This window comes from Aedes albopictus, chromosome 1 (assembly GCF_035046485.1).
Source record: "Aedes albopictus strain Foshan chromosome 1, AalbF5, whole genome shotgun sequence".
Taxonomy (NCBI): Eukaryota; Metazoa; Arthropoda; class Insecta; order Diptera; family Culicidae; genus Aedes; species Aedes albopictus.
The window spans coordinates 201,039,666-201,063,634 of NC_085136.1; positions in this window are offsets into that span (position 1 = coordinate 201,039,666).

Consider the following 23,969-nt stretch of genomic DNA (forward strand, 5'->3'; position numbering starts at 1 on the left):
CGTCGGGATAATCTTGCGCCACCGACTAGTCAATGGTTCTGAGGCGTTTTTTTTTCGTTCGAACTTTGTCTCATTTGAATTAATATATTATCAATTCATCTGATGATGCTGCGGGACTTCTCTGCGCCGATTTAATTGCCCAGCAGCAGTCACAGTCAGTCGTTCGCTACCGATCTTCACTCTTGCGGGGCCTTTTTGGAATTGGAACATAAGGAACCGTCGCCACCGTCGTCCAGCCGTGTGATCACCGAATGAAGATAGTGACCATCATTTATTAGCCGGAATAAATCTTTTCGCTTTGCGTTGTCCTGATAATGTATTTTAGTGCTACCGAAATTTATTTGGGTTGATCCTCCTAAAATTTTTGACTTATTTAACGTGTGAGGTTGCTGATCGCGATCTGCTTTGCATCACTGATGGTGCCTATTTACACAGCAAAAGAAAATCTCGCGGTAATTTAGCTGCACTGCCTCCACTCGCAAAACAGTCCCATTTGATTTTGAAACATTTTTGAGTTGACGAGAGAAATAGTACCTATTCTATTTCTATAAAACTTCCAGAAAACGTACGACAAATTGCGAATATTTGTAATAAGTCAAAAGAAACAAATACCAAATCATTTGCGTTCTATTTTGACTGGCATAACAGGGACCAATTCATATACCCTGTAACAAAAAAGGACAATTTTGTATATTTACAATAGAATATTTTCCACTGTTCTGTATTCTGTGAAAGTTGGTCGAAATGCTTTCGAATACGTTAGCTGTTTTTTGCATATTGGAAGTGCGTTTTTGAAAATCGAGTAAAATTTTCTCAATACCTAGGCACAAATGGGACTTATATGAGTGGAGGCAGCTAAATTCTTACCAGATACTCTGGAACCCTTTTTTATGGAGTGCATAAATTAAAAAAAGGCATAAAAAGAGGGAAGTTTGTGTATAAATAAGGCAGGGCTTTTATAAGGTAATCTAGTTCGCGAGAGCAGGTGTTGCTCCTGGGCATTTAAGAGAGGCTAAGGAGGTTTTCAGGAAGTTCCAGGAAAGCCGGAAAAAGGGGGTTCCATAGGGCTTCAGAGGCGTTTCAAGGGATTGTTTTAGGGGATTTCAGAAGCCTTTTAAGGGCGTTTTGTCTGGTTTCATTTCAATAGTTTTAAGGGGGTTTCAGGGACGTTTTAAGGGCAGAGGCTTAGAGAGCGAATAAGCGGGGGTACCAGGAGCCTTTAAAGAGCGTTACAAATGGTAGCAGGGGCGTTTCATGGCATTTCAAGAGCGCTTCAAGAAATTTCTAGGGTGTTTATGAAGGGGTCTCTGAAAATCCTCTGAAACTACTTGATATGCCTCCAAAGCCCTCTACGCACGCAGCTCATGTAACGCACCTGAGAAACCGCCCGAAACGCACCTGTAACGCTTCCAAAAACCCGTCGAAAATCATCTGTAACTCTACAGTGCCTTCGAAAACCTCCTCAGACCCCCGAAAAAGCCTCTGAAAATGGTCCGAAAATCAATGTTCCCACATTTTTACACTTCCGCTTCTCGAGTCATCGCATGACTCTTTCGCTGGACTCTTTCATTAGGTATTTATTTTTAATTTCTTTGGCAGCTCCTTTGAGAACTTTTTTGGGAATTACTCCTCCACTGGAAGCTATACCTTAGGTGGCAACCCCACTGCGGCAAATAGGGGACCTTGGGCTAACAACTTTCTGTTCTCGAAACCCAAAAAATCGTTACTGAAACCGAAAATGAAAGAATACGAACTGAATTAACGGAATTGACTTTTAGCGCGAAACAACGGACAAGAATTAGAACCTGTATTAACCAGTAGGGTCACACAGCTGTCAAACTCGGTACATCGCCGCTCTAACCATCTTCGTTTTTGGTACTTCGCGTTTTGGTATTGTTCGTGCAGTTGAAAATCGGAATTTTTGACACGCGCAAATCTATTTTTCTCCCAAACCACGCGTCGGACGTACGTCGGACAAAGTGCGCTGGATAGAGGATCAGATCCGCTGCCCAGCGCACTACGTCCGACGTTAGGTTTCACGTGTGGATTCGGAGAATACTCGATTGTCGCGTGTGAGGAAACTTCGGGTTTGAACCGCGACGACAATACCCACTTTATGGTCGGTTTACCCTAACTGGCTTTTGATTTTCGGGTGTGTAGCTCGTGTGTTGCTAGTGCTTATTTCGCAAATTACACATTTTAAACGAAATCATTGTTTTTGAGATTGTTTCTCTTTGTTTATGACTTTGCACGATATTATATGTAGCAGCGAGATAGTGTCGATGGTTCAAGCGCATTTTGGTCATGAAAAAAAAGCAATAAAAACAAAAACATTGAACGCCATGTTGAATGTTGGGATGCTCATTCTGGCCCTTCGTCATCCCCCTGGTATTAACCCTAGCCCAGCAGGCATGCCGTATGAAGCTTGAAAATCTAGAACTTTGTAGAACATAGATTGGCGTCAGGTCAAATTCTGCTATGCTGTGGCCTACGAGGCGAATGCCATTCGAGAGTTCGAAGATACGCTGCTACCACGTGGAAAAAGTTTACTGTATGCGTGAAGGACCGATTTTTTAGCATGGGGAAGCATAGGAAGTCAGTTTTCAAATGCTTCTTAAAAATTCAAAACAATATTTAATTAAAAGCGGGTTAGTGTACGTGATGAGAAATTCAATTAGCAAACTTTTTAGCACATCATTTTGATTAAAAAGCTTTTTCGCAGAATAGGTTCTGATTGCGTAGAAAACGAGAATTCTTAACCCGTACATCAATCCGATTTTAATTAAATAATGTTTTGAATTTTTTAGAAGCATTTTAAAATTGACTTCCTATGCTTCCCCATCCGCGCTTCACGCACATGATCAACTGTGATAATTTGCTTCGTAGTCCCCAATCCTCGTCGCCGTTGAGTTGGTTTTCTGCTCTGTGCTCATGAAGTGAGAACTTAATAATAACGGGATAATTGTAGCCAGATTCAGAATACGGGTTCGAAACCTTACCATAATCCAATGTTACGCGCCAACTGATGCTGCCGAATTGTTAGACAAAGAGAACTTTTACAGTTAACTTAATGTTGTCGTGGACAATACACTAAAATGTGATATCAAGATCCTTATGGGTGACTTCAACGCGAAGGTTGGTTCCCACATTTAGGACTATGAGCTCGTTATAGTATCATAGAAATGAGCGAGAACGGCGAACTGTTTGTAGAGTTTTGTAGCAATAATGACAAGATGATTGGAGGATCGCTTCTTACCCATCGTCCAGAGCACAATTGGACATGGGTTTCCCGTGATGGCGTAGTCGACCACATGTGCATCAGTCGAAAATGGAGGCGGAGCCTTCTTGATGTGCGGAACAAACGTAGCACCGATATTGCGTCCGATCATCATCTCCTAATCGGCGAGATTCGGCTGCGCATTGCGAGGATCCATCGACAGGAGGAGAAAATTGGGCGCCGGTTCAACACACGCCGACTGGAAGACGCTGCGGTGAAGCCAAGAAGCTGGAGAACCGTGCTTAGGATATTACAGAAGGTGGAAGCGTAGAGGATCAATGGAGCGCCATCAAGAACGTCTTTATCGGCACCGGCGGGAATAATTTGGGTGAGCTACGCACCCAGAGAAAGCAGTGGATCACAGATGACACCTGGGTAACTCTCGCTGAGACCGTCCCATTATTTCCCAAGTAACACAACTTGTTATAATAATGTAAATAATACATGTTCCATACATACGCCCATGTTTTGTTCCAAATATAGGAAACGTATTTTCGTACACTTATATCACCGAAAAAGCGCAAAAAACGGCGGCTTATAAAACATCTCCGATGTTACCAAAGATGTTTTTCAATACATTATTATAACATAAAATCAAGTATTGAATATGTTCTCTGCTAACATTGCAAAAAATTACTTTTTGCTTACAAGGAAATCATAATTTATCAAATGCACACTGTAAAATTAATATGACATCTATTATGGTGCTATTTGGTCATGGCTCAAAATAATTATTAAGCATCTAATTGCATTTTTAATTTACCATTTGGTTGTTTGATTACTATGAACTAATTTCATGTGCCATTCAATATTTATGGTGATATAAACGCATTCACTCTTCATGAATGCATGCGCTTTCCATCGGGTTGGAAACAAGATGATAGGTTTTTGTCATTTATCTGGTGTATTTGAGAATTTCTAACCAATTTTCAGGCATGCTACATGGTGGCTTCCCGAAACAGTACCGTCAGAAAGTTTTAGAATGCTATTGAATTTAGAATATTGAAGATAACTTTTGATAGGAAAAAGATACATCTCTAAATTTTTGATATGTTGTGTAAAAATGTCCCCGCTTTCGATTGACGCAAACATTTTGAAAATCGGCGGTTGCCAACATGGTGAAAAAACAGTTTTGGTATAAAAATCCAAGATGGCGGCCAAAATCAATATGGCCAACCCATGTTTTTAAAACAGTAAATAGCCCAAGTAACAATCAGCATGCCTTCAAGGTTTATTCATGTTTTATCCTGGTTTTATACAAGCATGGCAAAAAGCTAGTTGTTCTAAATTAGTTTTATGTGGTAGTTTTTTACTTTGAACCTTTGGCGTTCAATAAAACTATCATATAACTTCTGCTATAAACATCTTCAGTTAAAGACTTGCAAGTAGACATGAATTGGTTTTATCACTTATTATATACAATTTCAATAAAACTTGCATTTGCGGTTGTTGTCGGAGAGATTTTTTTGTAAACAAATACACAAAACTGTGAGGCAATGCATAAAACCAACAAAAGATTTCGTGGCCGTAACATAAACCAAAAAAATGCTGTGATAAAACCGCTAGTTCTATCATGAGCTCAGTTATGACTACCTCAGGAGGGTTAGCCCTATTGGAGGAATCATCAGGAACACAGAGTTTTATCAGAAAAATATGTCGCCAAGCCGGGATAATTCATGTAAATACAGAAAAAATATTACTCAATTTTATAATTTCACGTACAGCTTAAGATCAAATTAAACCATACAACACGTTTCCGTCATTTTACTTTGTTAGAAAAATTACATAATGTCTTTTAAACTCCGCTGTGTTGAAAAACCCGTTTTTGCATCCAATTCCACCGAGTAAATTAAGTGGATTTAACTTCCAAATTATGCATAGTTTGTGTGGCGCACTTAGTTTTTGTCATTATCACAGTCACATTCACCACAAATTTTTCGTGCCATGTCTCCTGACACGTATTAAACAGGAAAACAAATCTGAATTCCATATCTGCATCTTTCCAATTGATGGCTGGATAAACAACCAAGCATAATTTATTCTGACGATCGAACATTGAGAGTGAAAAATAATCAAAACAATTATTTGACAAGTCAGAAGATGGTTTTATTTAGAAGATTGATAAAACTATGATACAACCCGAAATCCTAAGCCGGTTTGCATACGAAGTCCTGTAGACCCTAATAAGACTGGGCCAACTAGCCAGAACGTGGGCTTATTGAGGCATACAAGAACTCGAGAACATTTTCAAGTCGGCATCAATGGTTTTATGTTTAGGATTTTTGAATCGCTAAAAAACTTTGATAAAATTAAAATTGTTACTTGGGAGTAGCTCTATCTTTCCTCTTTTCAACAACATTTTGTTATGGGGTGGTTTTCAAAAAAAAACTTTTGAGTTATAACGGTTTAAATGAGCCAACAATTGATCAAAATCGAGGGGTCCGCAAAAATGGTTGTGGCTCTAACTAACGGGGGGTCTTTCAAATTGATTAACAAAATGCATTTTTCTTACTTTTTTGAGGAGGACTTTTAGAAAATCACCACCTTAAACATTTTTAAAGACATGGTGTAAATAGTGGGACGGTCTCAGCGAGAGTTACCCACCTGGAAAAAGATAGAGCAGCGATGGGACGCCAAAGCCATGATAGAGCGAGAGAAAGCACGAGGAGCCAAAGCCGTAGCTCGTCAGCGCTATTCGGCTCTCGAGAAAGAAGTAAAGCGCACATGTAAGGCAGACTTTGTTGGCATGAATACCTTTCTTCAAGGTGTTGATTGGACCGAGTTGCTTCACGATGACGAGGTAAATCATGCTGCTTCGTCATTATCTAGTATTCTTCTCTATGCTATTCAACAGTATGTGCCGCTTCGAACTCGAACTGAGCCAATGAAACCCACCTGGTCCAACTCGCAACTTAAACACCTTAAGCGACTTAAGAGGGCAGCGCTTAGAAAGCATAGTAAATACCGTTCTGACACAACTAGAATCGCGTATTCTGACGCCAACGAAGCGTATTCTAGGCTCAATGATCATCTGTACAACGCACAACAAATCCAGATTCAAAGCCGCCTCAAGTCAGACCCTAAGAGTTTTTGGCGTTACGTGAATGATCAGCGGAATCAAACAGGTCTACCGGCATCGATGTCCAATGGAGTAGGTGTGGATGTGTGTTCTACGACAGAAATAGCAGATATGTTCCGTACCCAGTTTCGAAGCGTGTTCACCGACGAAGTACTTACTGCCGAGGATATCAACACTACAACTTCCACCATCCCGCGCCTACCTAATCCAGGTTTCCAGGTCTCCATTACTTCCGATACAGTCATCTGTGCTTCGAGAAAATTGAAGTCATCGACAGGATGTGGTCCGGATTGTATTCCATCTCTTCTACTTCTTCTACTTCTTTGGCGACACATCTTGCCGGAATTTTCAACAAATCGCTAACTACTGGGGAATTTCCGGCCTGCTGGAAAGACTCCTTCGTATTTCCCGTATACAAGAAAGGCTACAGAACGAACGTAGCTAATTATCGTGGTATTGCCTCGCTGAGCGCCACCTCCAAGTTGTTTGAGCTAATTGTCCTCGATAAGTTGTTTCATGAGTGTGCACATTATATTTCGAAGAACCAACACGGATTCATGCCCAAGCGATCAACATCTTCCAATCTGGCAACGTTCACTTCATTCATCCTCCGTGAGATGGAAAAGGGTCATCAAGTGGACGCTGTTTACACAGATCTTTCCGCGGCATTCGACAAAATGAACCATGCGATTGCCCTTGCCAAATTTGAAAAATTGGGTTTCGATGGCAATTCACTCAACTGGCTTCGCTCTTATCTGACTGGTCGTGGTATGTCAGTTAAAATTGGTGATCATGTATCACTGCCATTTTTGGTCACTTCTGGTGTCCCACAAGAAAGCCATCTTGGACCGTTTTTGTTTTTGATGTACATGAACGATGTCAATTTTATCCTGAAATGTTTAACATTATCGTACGCTGATGATCTGAAGCTTTACCAGGTTATTAAAACTCCAAATGATGCATCTTTCCTGCAGCAGGAACTTCAGACTTTTGCTGATTGGTGCCATCGTAATCGGATGCTATTGAATGGTTCGAAATGTTCGGTTATTTCTTTTGGTCGAAAGCATTTGCCGTATCAACACAACTACCACTTAGATAATACTAGCTTGAAGCGTGAGACTACAGTTAAAGATTTGGGAGTTATGCTAGACAGCAAACTGTCCTTCAAACATCACGTGTCGTATATTGTGTCCAAGGCTTCCTCTCAATTAGGGTTCATTTTTCGCTTCGCAAAAAAATCAAGGATGTTTATTGCTTGAAAGCATTGTATTGCTCATTGGTTCGTCCTATTTTAGAATACTCTTCTGTAGTTTGAGCACCGTACTACATGACTGATATCCAACGAACCGAAGGAATACAGCGCAAATTCGTTCGATTCGCCCTCCGATTTCTTTACTGGAGAGATCCTTTTAATTTGCCCAGCTATGAAGATCGTTGTCGGCTCATTAACCTGGAACTTCTTCAAGCAAGGAGAAATGTTGCCAAATCATGTTTCATCGGTGATCTCTTGCAGAATAATATCGACTGTCCTGAGTTACTTGGGAAAATTAAAATAAACACTCGCAGACGTAATCTACGGTCGCACTCATTTTTAAGTTTGAATTACTCTAGAACCAACTATGCTGTTAACGAACCGTTTCAAAGTATGTGCAGTGTTTTCAATAGATGTTATGAGGTTTTTGATTTTCATGTTTCCCGTGCAGTTATAAGAGTAGATTTAAGAAGATTTTATGTTAGTTTTAAGTAGTTAAATATTAAGTATTTGTCATTGGGGTGTGTATTTTACCTGTTGACAGTAATACTTAATAAATAAATAAATGTAGGCGGGACAAAAGAGAGTGTGTTGCTGTGCACAAGGATGGGAAAAATCATTCATTTATTGCGCATCCGTCACTCACAACCACGTACAATCTTATGCGAGTGTGCTTCTCTCCCAGCCAAGCAGAATCTTTCCACAATCATTACCTACACATTCTTTTTAATCGCTGAGCACCGAGCGACGCAAGCAACGACAGCCGAATGAATCGCTACCGAATCTGTGCCGAAGACGAACGAACCAATATTGAACGAATGTTTGCATTCTGAATCGGGTGCGAGAGCAATCGATTTGGAACGTCCATTGGATAGCATTCAGTGGAAACATTCAGTACTGAGAATTGAATCAGTGAGCGTGTTCTGAATCAATCAGCTGAATGCCACTCGGTAGTTGAGAGAGCGAACGTTCTTTTCGAATACACTGATCCTAGCTGATTCATTTTACACTCTATTTGTTTCTCTCATGATTTGCTTCGGTGGCGTCGGTGTCGAGCCGTTCGTGTTGTGTTTGTTCATGGTGCGCTGTGTTCTCATTCAGTATTGGGTTGCTGGCGTTCTTTTGGCTATTTTGCATCGTCGGCATTCGGGTGAGCGAATGAGTTTTCCCATGCTTGGCTGTGCATCGTTCTGAAAGTCTTCCGCAAAGTGATCCTTAACCGGATACAGCAGAAGATTGACGCATCTCTCCGGCGGCAGCAAGCAGGATTCCGTGTCGGATGATCCTGTATTGACCATATTGTCACGCTCCGTATTATCTTACAGAAAGTCAATAAATTCTAAGAATCTCTCTACCTGGTGTTCATTGCTTACAAAAAAAGCTTTCGACCGTCTCAAGCACGAAAACGCAAGGAGCTAGGATGTCCCTGAGAAAATCATCGGCCTCATTGAAGCAAAGTACAGGGCATTTTCGTGCAGAGTACTGCACAACGGTGTCTTGTCCGATTCTATCCGGGTTGTTGCTGTAGTGAGGCAAGGGTGTATCCTATCACAGCTACTGTTCCTTGTCGTAATCGACAAGATACTGGTAGGTGCAATTGATTGTGAATCAAATCGTGGGTTGCTGTGGCTGCCCATTACCATGGAGTACCTAAACGAGTTCGAACTGGCTGATGACGTTGTTCTCCTAGATCAACGGTGCTCCTCGGCAGCAGGTCTTACCATCAACGTCAGCTAGACCAAATCGTTGTACGGTCAACCATTCCAGCTTCACGGTAGCTGGGAAAGCAGGGGAGAATGTCGAATGCTTCCAATATCTTGGAAGCCAAATGGCGACCGATGGAGGCATCAACATCGACATAAAGTGCGTGGATCAAGAAGGCGAGGACTGCCTTTGCGAATTTAAGAAATGTAGAAAAACAATCAAATTAGTCGACGCACCAAAATCCGAAATTCCAACTCGAACGTGAAATCTGTGCTGCTGTACGCCTGTGAAACTTGGTGTATCAGTGGAGAGCACTCAACGGCTGCAGGTCTGCATCACTAGATGCCTGCAGTATATAATTCGTGCATGGTGGCCTCACAATTGGATCTCAAACGTGGAGCTCCATTGTCGATGTCATCAAAAGCCGTAGCGACAGAAATTCGAGAGCGAAAGTGGAGGCGGGTCGGCCACATTCTACGCATGGACGGGGACGAAATCTGCAAACAAGCGTTAGATTGGAACCCAGCAGGGCACCGCAGCAGATTCCGACCCAGAGACTCATCGCGGTGCAGCCTCAACAAGGAAATAAAGGATGTCGATAGAAATTTGACCTGGCCACAGGTCAAGGCGATGGTGAGCAATTGCAAATGATGGAGATCTTTCAAATCAGCCCTCTGCACCACAATGGGTGCTGCTCATGATTGAATATAAGAAAGTTTGTTTGGTAAATTCTTCAAAAATGTCCATTTAAGTTCTTTTGCAAATAGTGCAAGCAGATCTCTTAAACATTCCCTTCGACGGTTTCGTTAAAAAAACAATACAAATGGAGAGATGGAGAGATTGTCATTGGTAATATATTTGAGAATTTCTTCGGTAATTATTTTGCAAGTTTTTGGAGATCATTTAACATTTTTTTAAATATGCTAATTTTTTTGGTCCATTTTTGTGTAAACAATAACATACAACAAATTTATTGAGGACGTTGCGGCGGATATACAAGCGAGTAACCGTACAGTCGTGATGACGAAACATCCTTTTTATTTTTTGAAGGGTCAAGATCGCCATAACATTCGGTAGCGGGTATACCACGTTGTTGTCCGCGTTTTCTTCGAGTTGAGTTTCGTAATGTCGCGGGTGGGAATGCGTTTTTTTTTGGATCGCCAACTTTTTTGTCCGCGTAATAAACATTCTTTGCAAAGCTTCGATGACCCTTCAGTAGGCCGTCCCTTATTTTGCAAAATTTCGAAATGTTATAAGTTAGTGGAAAATGATCGTTTTAGCCAAAAAATGATCGTGTCAAAATTTGAAGTCCGTATCTCAAGGCTAAAGGGCCCATATAGCCGATGTGGTAAACGCACGGGTATTCAGCATGACCATGCTGAGGGTGACGGGTTCGATTCCCGGTCGGTCCAGGATCTTTTCGTAAAGGAAATTTCCTTGACTTCCTTGGGCATAGAGTATCTTCGTGCCTGCCACACGATATACGCATGCAAAATGGTCATTGGCAGAGGAAGCTCTCAGTTAATAACTGTGGAAGTGCTCATAAAACACTAAGCTGAGAAGCAGGCTTTGTCCCAATGAGGACGTTACGCCAAGAAGAGAGAGAGAGATCTCAAGGCTAAGTGGTCCGTCAAGGGGCCTAAAGTTGTCAAAAATTGTATGGGACCGAAAAAACATGAAATTTTTTTTCTACAAAACAAATACGCTATTCCACTAAAACCGGTGATTTTAGGACCCTAAAGGACCAAAAATGTGCTTAGATTTGCGATATCTCTACTCGTTTCCAAGATATTGACAAAAAACAACTGAAAAATCAGCATTTTTGACCATTTTTTTAGATTCCGAAGGAAACTTATTCTATTTTGTTCAATAACTCAAAAACGAGTAGAGATATCGCAAATATAAGCACATTTTTGGCCCTACCGGGTCCTAAAATCACCGGTTTTAGTCGAATAGCGTATCTTTTTGTCGAAAAAAAATTCATGTTTTTTTGGTCCCATACAATTTTTGACAACTTTAGGCCCCTTGAGGGACCACTTAGCCTTGAGATACGGACTTCAAATTTTGACACGATCATTTTTTAGCTAAAACGATCATTTTCCACTAACGAACTTATAACATTTCCAATTTTTGCAAAATAAGGGACGGCCTACCCTTCAGGGATCGATTCTGCTTGTGCCTCTGCTGTGCGCTGAGCAGAAACATGATTATTTATTATACAATAAATTAAAAAAAAATCTTTTTTGATGTTACACAATTAATTTCGATTACCATGTTCGGTAAATTTTTGGCGAAATCAGAAGAGCTGAATACAGCAATAATGGATTCTTTACCTTTTGCACCCGGTTTTGACAGTTGGTGTACCGAGCCTCAGTTAAATCGATTACCGAAACAACCAAAATCGTACTGCTGTTCTATTTTCGTCAAAAAGTACCAAACAAGCAATTCAGGATTGAGTGTGTATTTCCATTTAACTAGTTTTGCGCGATTTTTTATTTCTTTTTTTTTAGATAAATTGAGATGTTTTTGTTGTTGTTTAACGCGATTTTCTGTTTATTTTTTTAAATAAGTTGAGATGTTCTTATTTCTCGGGTCGCCAATTTTTTTTTCTTTTTTTCCTCGCATTTTAAACATTTATTGCAAAGTTCCAATGACTCTGCTCTGCAACGGTTCTGCTTGTGCGTCGCACTGAGCAGAAGCCTAATTATTTAAACAATAAATAGAAAAAAAATCTTTTTCGGTTGCCGGCTTTAAAAAGATTAAATTTTAACCAAGTAAACAACAGGGTCCATCGCCAGCTTTTCAGGCGAATCCTTGACCTAATACATTTCCCAACCGTAGTACTTATGGGAGTGTAAATATGTAAGTGCTACATCAACATTTCCTTCCTCTATCCCAAGTTACGGTAAAGATGGGCGTGACCGGGAATAATGACATTTGTGCTTTTGGCCTTGCTCCGAAAAACAGTCCGAGCAAGATTAGCAAAAGGTACATGAATGTTATTAGTAACCAATCTATGAAGTATACCGTAACTACGCTAGCGCTAACGCTATCATTTAACATTTTTTAAATATTTTCTCTAATCATCCCTTTGCGAATTTCTTGGGCAATCAATGGAAAAATATGACCAGGATGTTTTTTATCACTACTTCGGAAAATCAATCGGAAGTTCTTAGGCGATTCAAGGAACTCTGTGGATAATTCAATATCTTGAAGAATTTCTGTGGAAGCTACATAAAAATTCCTTCTAGAATTTTACCAAGAAAACTTATCAAGTAATTTCGTCATTAATTTCATTTAATATTTATCAAGATTTTTTTTTTGTAATGCTATCGGCGGTCCCATTGAAATTTATTGATTTTTTTTTTGCAAATTTCGTCCTAAGCCATACAGTACCACAGTTCTTTAAAAGTTCCATCGATTTGTTTTTTTTTTATGTACAAATGACGGTACTGCAAACAACATGTGAAATAACAAGTTAACAGTGTATGTTAGAATTTGCCCCGATTTATCCGTTGTGTAATTTGTAGACTGGCTTAGTCATTTATGAGTTGCACAATTTACGTGGAAATCGTTCCACGTGTTATCCACGGTTCCAGTTTTATTTGGGTTTTATCAGCCATATTTTTTTCCTTTTTTGTATTTACTGGTCCGATCTGGTCCAATAAATGATGCAGCCTCGATAATTTTAACATGTTAATGGGAAAAACAAATCGATCGTGTCAGGTCCCAGAACGATTGGCATCAATGATCGACGGATGTCGCCACAATGTCGTAAGCTAAAAATAACATGACAAACCATGATACCACTCCGTTGTGTTCGTTTTCGACCACCTCGTACTCACTTATCCCTAGCCCTGTTATTAATGATATGTTCCTTTTCACTTAAGTCCTTGGCGTCGAACGAGAGCAAACCCCGAGACACGTCAGCCACGGTTGCCTCAATTAACAAATACCATCAATCGGAAACCTTTTACCAATTTGATTAATTATTCGTCATCCATGGGACATTCCCGGGAAACGATGTATCGTATGGCACCACAACACGCGGAAGCGACATCACGTGGCAGCAGCTGGAACAGGCGAGCGCATGGGCAGGAGAAAGAAAAATGAAGATCGCAGATCGCTCACCATCCGCAACAAACCATAACGAACTATGCCTTCTGATTGCTGTCACTAGAGAGTGGCCAGGAAAACGGCCGGCTGCCATCGCCTGCAGCATGGATGACCGATTAAATTATGCCAATTTCAAAATTAAAATTCTTGAGAAATAACTAAACAATTAATTCGCGTTGTTTTTCCGCGGTTAGCTGTCCGGCGGTCGGAAACCACCGGGACCTCGGGCTGAATTCCGGTTCGCTGGTGGTTGCTCATTAAACGTTCATGAACGGACGGGGTACTGGACCCGGTATTTTTTTTTGTCTCGAACGTCCTCTGCTGCAAGTGTTTGCGAGAAATCGAACAAATGAGAAAATAATAAAACACTACTAATTTTTTATTAATTCATGAAGCATGTAACGTTTTACGAACTGTCTCGTCAGCTATACAGTTGTAATTAAAGAAAACTTACATGATGGACAGTGGGAGATGCAGGCTATTTCAGATATGACAGTAGCGCCACGTTACTACGACCTACTGTCAAATCTACCATTTCCGAAGTGTTTATGATATGTAGGTATAGCTTTGAACGTTGGAAAGACTTGTTCTTATTATCGTTTTATGGTGGAAACTTATTTGCTTGACATTTAAATTTGATCAGAACTCCTGTAAGCAACTGAATGAATGGCTTCGTAACTTTATGTGTAAGAACGCTCTTTTGCATGTAACAGTCGAATTGTTTTCTGCTTGTTATGTGTTTTTAAACAATTGTTTGAATATATGATTGAGCCTCAATCTAATCCTTCGATTACACTAGTTTACAGCATTTTTGAACTCGGTAAGCTGATGATCATTTTTGGTGTAGAATCATGCCCTGAGTTCGAAAACGCGAAGGAAAAAAAATACAGTAGAGCGAAAAAATTTTCGACTTTCCATACAAGGCTGATGATTTGAAATCGATTTTTGTTCTATTTTTAAGCAAAGTCGCTCACTTCAAAAATCTCATTCTCCGTAATCAATGCTCCGATTGAGCTGAAATTTTTACTGTAACTCGCCTACATATGATATGTCAAATAAACGTCGAGAAAGAATTTTTAAGTTGGGTTTTTCTTATTGAAAAAAATACATATCTTCAAAAATTTTTGGAAATTTTGCTAAAATTTAAGAAGATTGTCCCTTAAACTCGCCAATATCTTGAATTTCATCAATCTGACGCAAAACCTGTTTTCAGATGATCGAATGGTATTGTATTCAGCTTTTAATTTATGGAAAAAGATTTAAAATTGGTTGAACAAAACTCAAGATATTTGAATTTTAGTAAATTACATATTTTGAAAAGTTGCAAAACTCGATATTGAGCTAAAACTCAAAAACTGTTCTACTTAAAATTTTTTGAAGGTCGGTTTCGAAATCAGCACTAAATTGTGCTTCAAAAATGTTGGTCGTTGACAGAAGTTCACGACTTTCGTTTTATTTTGTAAACTTGTGTTATTCGCCATTAAAAAATGACATTTTCCCACTATCCGAAGCAAACGAATGTTCATCTTCTGCACCGTAAATCATCATTTTCCGTTCGATTCAACGCAACATGTTCGTTTAACGCCATTCATATGGCTGGCTTCAGCGAGCAGCCATTCCGATTTCTCACATGCATCGAATGTTTAAAAAATCTTGAGTTACATATCAAAAGGGCCCAGAAAAAAAATAACAAGCATGTTGATCCATTGAAAACGTTCTTTTGTTGTTAGGTATTTCTTTCGAACTCTATCTAAATTTACAAAGATCAAAACTTAACAGGAGCTACTGTCTACTTTTCATTAATTCTCAAGTCTCTTTGAAAACTTACTCGAGAATCATTCCCTCTTTTCTGTTGCTCATTGTCGATTACATGATGCCGAGGAGAGCTGCTCACTGCTGTTGAAACGTTGAAAAGCCATGAAGCCTGTCACCCGGTGTGCGCGCTTCAATTTCTGCATTAATTTATCAATTATTAATCCAATTACCGCGCTCTGTTGACGGGCCGGGCAGTACGCTCAGTGGGCTGGTCGTTAGTCGGTTGGTTAGCGAGCGACTCGGAGATGAACCAACTTCTTCAGCCATCTTGTAGCAAAGTGAAAAACAATATCAGCAAAAGTTACACTCAGTGGAAAGGGATTGAATTGTCTTCATGGCAGTAACGACTTTGACTGTGATGAAAAAAGCTAACTGGTCTGGATTGCGTAAATCAATCAACCATCAGTTACACGATGCACCAGTAGATGCCTTATCGTCAACTGGTGGCGTCAGGAAGTTGATTTGTTATAGTTTGCTATTATTATTCATCCTACCGTTTCAATACTTCAAGTACCCCTTGGGGTTGCCTATTTAGCACGTAATACACAATTTACGATTGCTCGACAAGTCCGACCTCCTCTCCCTTGATTTTTTTTTGCTTGTAACCCCAAATATGTTTGTAAGACGCGTAAAATTTATCTTCCGTTTATCACCGACCGTAGCCCAGGTTCTTCCGAATTTCTACCTCATATTTACTCTACAGTGTCAAAAAATGACATGGTAAACTGCAGCTAAGAGTTGTGGCAACAGTTGTTGACTTAAGTGTTATTGCAGCCTTCGCACTTACTTCAGCTAGATTGAGAAGGCAAGACCCGAGTATCTGTTCACCCGAGCATACGGGCAGGTATCAGATATGAGTGAGTCGGCTCCAGGGGCACGTTCTCCTCCATTTATGGAATTTGTGCCATGCCATAAACACGAGCCATCATCTACCTGAGGGTGAGAGAAAGGAATTAAGGACGGAATGGGACCAAGTACGGGGATAGGATCGTCACTAACGCATAAGCGAACTAATTTGTTTTATATGCGAAAGCTCATAGTCTACTGAGCAACTTTGCCGAAGACATGTACTGCAGTATCCTTCTAAGGGGTCCAGAACGCGAGATAGACGACGCTTGGACTAAACTGGAAGCTCTTAAGAACACAAGCGATACGTAGTGAGTGATTCTCGAATTAAATTGTATTCTATGCGAAAGCTCTTAGTTTTGTGAGAAACTTTGCCGAAGACAATATTCTTCTAAGTGGTCCAGAACGCCAGATAGACGACGTTTGGACGAAACTGGAAGCTCCTAAGAACACTAGCGCCACGCAGGCTTGACAGAAACTACACAGATAAAAATAGTGAGATTTACACGTCATGTAAACTTCAGTTTAGTCATGTAAACTTAGTGTTATGATGGTTTACATGATATATCATGTAAGTTTGTGTTATATGTCATGTAAACACACAGAGTCATACTGAATTACATGACATATAATGGAAGTTTACATGATATTTTATGACTTTTACATGATATGTCATGTAAACTTCTGTGATATCCCACGCTCCAATCATGTGCATCATATGTCACAGAAATTTACACTCTTTTTTCGATCTGTGTACCTCGCGAGAAAATGAGGAAGCGATTTCGGCGATTTTCTGAGGAGTGAAAATAAAACTCAGAAATCACAACGTAAATTCTCAACAGCACCGAGCGGGAGCTTGACGCGCAGCGAGGAGTTCGTCCAATAAATACTCATAATTGCTTGTTGTGTTCCTCACGTCCACTCACACTCAAAAAGCACTCAGGAGCTCCACTCCCTTACAAAGAAAGACTCTTGGGGCAAAAGTCGCACTCAAAAACCCGAAATAATCATCGGCTCTTTTTTCGTTCCCCTCTTCCTCGTTCAGTTTTTATTGCCTCTCTGTTTGGGGTTCGTTCGACGAGGCAGAAGCAAAACACCGCACTAGAGCTTATTGCAAAACTCTTTTGATTTCGAGGAGGAATATCAAGCCTGGCGCCACGTAGTGAGTGATTCTCGAACTAGATTACATTCTATATAGAAGCTCTTAGTCTTCTGAGTAACAGTGCAGAAGGCAGTATCCTGCTAAAAGTGGTATAGAATGCGAGGTTTACAACGTTTAGACTAAACTAGTAGCTCTTCAGAGCTCTATAGTACCACGTAGTGAGTAAATCTCGAACTAAATCATTGCCTATGGGAAATCTTTCAGTTTTCTGAGCAACTATGCCAAAGTCAGGAACGCGAAAGCCGAGATAGAGCGAGCGAAAACACAAGGAGCCAAAGCCGTAGCCCGTCAGCGCTATTCGGCTCTCGAGAAGGAAGTAAAACGCTCATGTAGACGAGACAAAAGAGCGTGGGCGGATTCCCTAGCCGACGAAGGCGAGAAAGCCGCAAACACCGGCGGCTTCCGTCTCCTCTACGATGTCTCACGTCACCTTAGTGGGACCAAGACAAATGCTACGATGCCCGTGAAAGACACGTCTGGACAGTTACTGACCGATCCGGCTGACCAGTTGAAACGCTGGTTCGAGCACTTTGGAAACCTTTTTCAAGCACCGGCCACGCCACCAACACCTCAGCAAGATCCGCCAACACCGAAGCTCCATTAGTGCAGGAGATAGAAACAGTCATCCGTAGCATGAAATCGAATAGGACTCCAGGGGTCGAACGCATATCAGCTGAGATGCTCAAAGCTGACCCCTTAGTATCCGCACAACTACTGCATCAAATATTCTGCAAAATATGGAAAACCGGGACATTTCCGGCCGACTGGATGCAAGGCGTCTTAGTAAAGGTACCCAAAATGTTTTTTTTTATTCGTGAATTTTAACATAGACTAATTCTTCGGGGCATCATATTACTGTGTATCGTTCTCTAAGTCCTCTGCAAAGTGATCCTTAACCGGATACATGAGAAGATTGACGCAACTCTCCGACGGCATCAAGCAGGATTCCGTGTCGGACGATCCTGTGTGGACCATATTGTCACGCTCCGTATCATCCTGGAGCAAATCAATGAATTCCAAGAGTCTCTCTACCTGGTGTTCATTGATTACGAAAAAGCTTTCGACCGTCTCAATCACGGAAGCATGTGGGAAGCCCTCAGGCGCAAGGGTGTCCCTGAGAAAATCATCGGCCTCATTGAAGCACAGTACAGAGCATTTTCGTGCAGAGTACTGCACAACGGTGTTTTGTCCGATCCCATCCGGGTCGTTGTTGGAGTGAGGCAAGGATGTTTACTATCACCGCTACTGTTCCTCATCGTAATCGACGAGATCCTGGTAGGTGCGATTGACCGTGAGCCAAATCGTGGATTGCTGTGGCAACCCATTACCATGGAACACCTAAATGACTTCGAACTGGCTGATGACGTTGCTCTCCTAGCTCAACGGCGCTCTGATATGCAGAGCAAGCTCGATGATCTTGCCAATCGCTCCTCAGCGGCAGGTCGTACCATCAACGTCAATAAGACCAAATCGTAGGATGTAGACACGATCAACCCTTCCAGCTTTACGATAGCTGGGCAAGCAGTAGAGAATGTTGAAAGCTTCCAATATCTTGGTAGCCAAATGGTGGCACCAAGATCGACATAGGTGCAATGCATCAAGAAGGCGAGGGCTGCTTTTGCGAGTTTAAGAAATGTATGGAAAAACAACCAGATCAGTCGACGAAACAAACTCCGAATTTTTAACTCGATCGTTAAATCTGTGCTGCTGTACGCCAGTGAAAACTGGTGTGTATCAGCGGAGAACACTCAACGGATGCAGGTCTTCATCAATAGATGCCTGCAGTATATAATTCGTGCATGGTTCTCCAACGTGGAGCTCCATCGTTGATGTCATCAAAAGCCGATAGCTACAGAAATTCGGGAGTGAAAGTGGAGGTGGGTCGGCCACACTCTACGCAGGGGCGGAAACGAAATCTGTAAGCAAGCGTTAGATTGGAACCCAGCAGGACATCGCAGCAGAGGCAGACACAGAGGCTCATGGCGGCGCAGCCTCAACAACGAAATCAAGCATGTCGATAGAAATTTCACCTGGCCACAGGTCAGGGCTATGGCTGGCAATCGCCCAGGATGGAAATCTTTCAATTCGGCCCTCTGCACCACCGTGGGTGCCCAGGACTGAAAGTAAGTAAGTAAGTATGCCGAAGACAGTATCCTTCTAAGCGGTCCAGAACGCGAGATAGACGATGTTTGGGCTTAACTGAAAGCTCCTAAGAACACTGGCGTCACGTAGTGAGTGATAATCGAACTAAATTGTTTTCTATGCGAAAGTTCTTCGTCTTCTGAGCAATTTTGCCGGAGACAGTGTCCTTCTGAAGGGTCCAGAACGCGAGATAGACAACGTTTAGACGAAATTGGAAGCTCATAAGAACACTAACGCCACGTAGTGAGTGATTCGCAAACTAAATTGTGATCTATGCGAAAGCTCTTAGTCCTTTGAGCAACTTTGCCGAAGACAGTATCCTGCTAAGTGGTCCAGAACGCGAGATACATGACTTTAGACTAAACTGGAAGGTCATTGGAACACTAGCGCCACGTAGTGAGTGATTCTCGTACTAAATTATTGTCTATGCAAAAGCTCTTAGTCTTCTGAGCAACTTTGCCAAAAACAGTATCCTTCTAAATGATCCAGAACGCGAGATATTCCATATTCCACAACAACTGGCAAAATATAATGCTATCCCACATGTCTGACATGGTGCCCTGTGTAGCAGATTTCCGGAACCACTGTTATACCATATCGACACATTCTTGACGAAATTATCTTCGTACGACTCGGGCTGAAAAAACTTAACTTTTTGTAACTTGTTGCATAAATAGCTATTCAAAAAATTTCTAAAATTTAACATATACATACTCGTTTTACCGGGCTGAGTGGTTTTAATGTGCTTACTTGCAATATCAGGATGAGTGAAAGAATTAACAACGCTCAGGGTCGACGGAAAAAGCCTTAATTTGCAATGGCTGTTCCGCCCTTCCCAGATGTTGGTTTGTAAAAAAAAATCAATCATTAACGCGTCTTACATGCTTGAAGTTTACAGTATTACATACTAGAGGTAAATTGGCCGGAGAGCAGCTAAAAGGTGAATTGAGCCGCTATTCAACCTGTCAACTCGGAGTGGAAACTTGATCAGGGCATAATCCCATTTAAGGACCCGCCAATCTTTTCTGTGATGCGGTACGTGCTCGAATTGATCTGAAAGCAGCTGTCAACTATAATGAGTCAGAGGCACTGAAAACAGTCACCAACGTTACGCTACTGGTGCGTTGCGAAAAGAAATTATACAATTAATTAACAGCAGTTAGCTCACCGCTCCTCGCACCGACCAATCGTGATTCATTTTGAAACGTGTAGACTAGGGTAGGGAAGGCACATACAAGCGAATCAAATTTGTCTCCTAGCACTGTCTACGAGAATTTTTACCGGGTCATGAATAAATTTACCTATCTTTGGGCACCGGGAGACTCATTAACAGCATTAAAAGCAACGCGAAAAGACATAAGCGCTGAACTAAGTCACTGTCCTTTAAGAAGACTACAAGCAGAAAGGTTCATTTTGGTCATCAAAGTTATGGACATCGTCACCGGTCGTCAGCAGTGGAAAGCGAAGCGAAACATCAATATATTCGAAACCTTCTGTCTGGATGGGCAGTCGCTGCGGTTCGCGTGTGTTCCACTGGTCAGTGAAAACCGAGAAATGGACAAAAATGGATTTATTTATATGGTAATTTTCACTTTGTATGCATATTGTTCTGTGTCTTGTGTCCACCGGCGTGTACCAGGAAAACTGAAGCAAAATTAACGTCTATTTTCAAGAGCAACGAGTCGAAGAATTTAAAACATTTCAAAATTGATGATCTGTATTGATGATTAAAATGATAAAATAGATGAAATAGATGAAATAGATAGGATAGATAAAGGACCTACAAATAAAGTAAATTACGATCTTGAAAAGTCTTAGAGCGAAAAGTTACACAGCGCAACATTTGTTTGTCTTAAGCTCAAACTTACAGGGGATGGCCAAAATGTTTGGGATAGGCAACTTTTTTTCTCCCACAAAAAAATTCAACATGCTGTAACTTTTCATAGAGTACATCAAAAAATCTCAAATTTTGACTGTTTGTCAACCTATTATATGTGCATCATTGGTACAAATTTGGGCTTGATTGATTAATATTTCGCAAAGTTAGAACCGTTCGGGTAAAACACTAATTTTTAGACAACTAATTTTTGAACTGTCATATCTCGGAAACCAGTGTACCGAAGTGAACGATTTTTTTAACGTTCATCAACAATATATTGATACTTAATACGACGTTATAAAACGTAATATTTCCTCACGGCGAATTAAGTTATACCGGGTTGAAATTTTTACCCATATAGAGAAAAACAAGTCAACTTTAAAATAACACACAAAAATTATCGAATGTGTTCTTCCTTCAATCTAAATAGGCTCTAATATATCTGATTAGAGATAATTTGAGAACAGAAGTGGAAAATCTTTGGATATAGCATAGCATAGCATAGCATAGCATGAATACTTGCACAAATCTTGGATGGAGTTGCAAAGTTGAATATTTCCATTGACATTGCTGATGTCGCTACTATCTACAATGTCATAGATTCACTCAGCTCCACACACCTGGCCAAGTCCTTGCAAGCATTTATAAATCCCTTCATCAACTTAGAAAGAGCCCAGAACTGAAGCATCTTTCAATAGATGAAAGGATGTTGAAAATAGCGAATTTTCAACTTATAAGTAGTTATAAAGTAAATATACTGAAATTGAATTATTTATAAATAAATAATATTGGAAAGATCTCACCAATTGTTGTGGGGTTTTTGTGGTTCAATGTCGATCATCTAATTGTCTTGATTAATGTTAAGAACAACACAATACTCAGCAAAGAACAACACAATACTGAACACTAAAGACCCGCGGATCTATTTTTTGATTTTCACTCGAGACAATTGCGAACGCAGGGCCCATATAGCCGAGGCGGTAAACGCACGGGTATTCAGCATGACCATGCTGAGGGTGACGGGTTCGATTCCCGGTCGGTCCAGGATCTTTTCGTAAAGGAAATTTCCTTGACTTCCTTGGGCATAGAGTATCTTCGTGCCTGCCACACGATATACACATGCAAAATGGTCATTGGCAGAGGAAGCTCTCAGTTAAAAACTGTGGAAGTGCTCATTGAACACTAAGCTGAGAAGCAGGCTTTGTCCCAGTGAGGACGTTACGCCAAGAAGAGGAGAGGACAATTGCGAACGCGATCGATTATGCTGCCATACTCACCCCTTACAGGAGCGATGCATGCACAGCAAAGAACAACACAATACTTAGAAGTGGAAAATCTTTGGATATCAACACTAATTTTTTTTTAACATTGATGTAAAAACAACCCTAATTAATCCACCTAGCGGTGATGGTGCCTTTCTCGTCCTTTAAAATATCCTTTCAACAAAACTCAAGCGACATGTTGACGACATTACCATAAATACGAAATGAAAACTGCTTGCTAAATCTACTCAATATGAATACATTTTAAATTAGCATAACATCCAATATTCAGAAATTATAAAACAAAATTTAAACCATATAAGTGTCATGAAGCCGCAAAATTTTGAAACTTCATTTTAGATTTTCCGGTCATCATTTTATGACTCCGGATATCTACCCCAACTAAACTAACCGCCATCTTGAACATTGAGACACCATCTTGGATGTCCTGGTATTCATTTTTGGACCTAAAATTACATAAAATAGTCGCCGTATTGAATTTTGGCATGTCGTTTATGACTTTCTGGTTACCAGTTTTGGACGAAGACCGGCATTTTTTCTTATTCAAACTATAGTCATATTGCAGACCTTGTGAAACAGCGGACAGCTTGGGTTTTCTGATTACAAATTTTGAATTCTGAACATATTTCCATACAAAATATGCCCATAATGCAAGAATTAAAAATCCTATAAAATAGGCGCTAACTTGAATACTGGGCCATTATCTTGGATTTTGAACCGCTATCTTGGATACTCTGGTGAACTCCGAACATATTTCCCATACCAAACACACTTATTTTACATAGTTTTAGAGCTCAAAATTCCTTAAAAAAGCCGCCATCTTCTGTTGACGCGATCAAATTCTTATTTTTCCATTCAACGTTGATCCATCCTGCTATAAATTTACACCTTAGGAATCTGAAATGGTACGATTTGGTGAGATCGCTTTAGTTTTGTCTATATTTTGTTCTCTTTCATATATGTGAACTTAGACCGATTCGTCACTGTTTTTCATACCTAACGTTTATCAGGCCATTGAACAAAGCCACGATACATAAACGTTGGTTCTGCAACACAACAGCTAGTCTCTGGTGTGATCTAAGGCTATTTTCTTGCTAACCGTTCATTAGATTATCAAAAAATCTGCGATCTGATGTGTCGTATATATGGGTTTGGTTCATTTTTATATTTGGTAATATCCGGTGAGATAGCCGAGTCTGATTCCATGAGTCATGGACCATGACATTACCGGTTGTCCCAGTTATGGTCTGAGATTATTTTATTGCTTATTTTTCACCTTTACCTAATCACCGCGATTTGATATATCGCATGTATGAGTTTGATTCACTTTTACTTTTAACCACTTTCGAAGTCACAGCTGAACCCGCAACACTACCGGGTCTGACCCTATTTTTCATCAGGATGTCGATAAGTC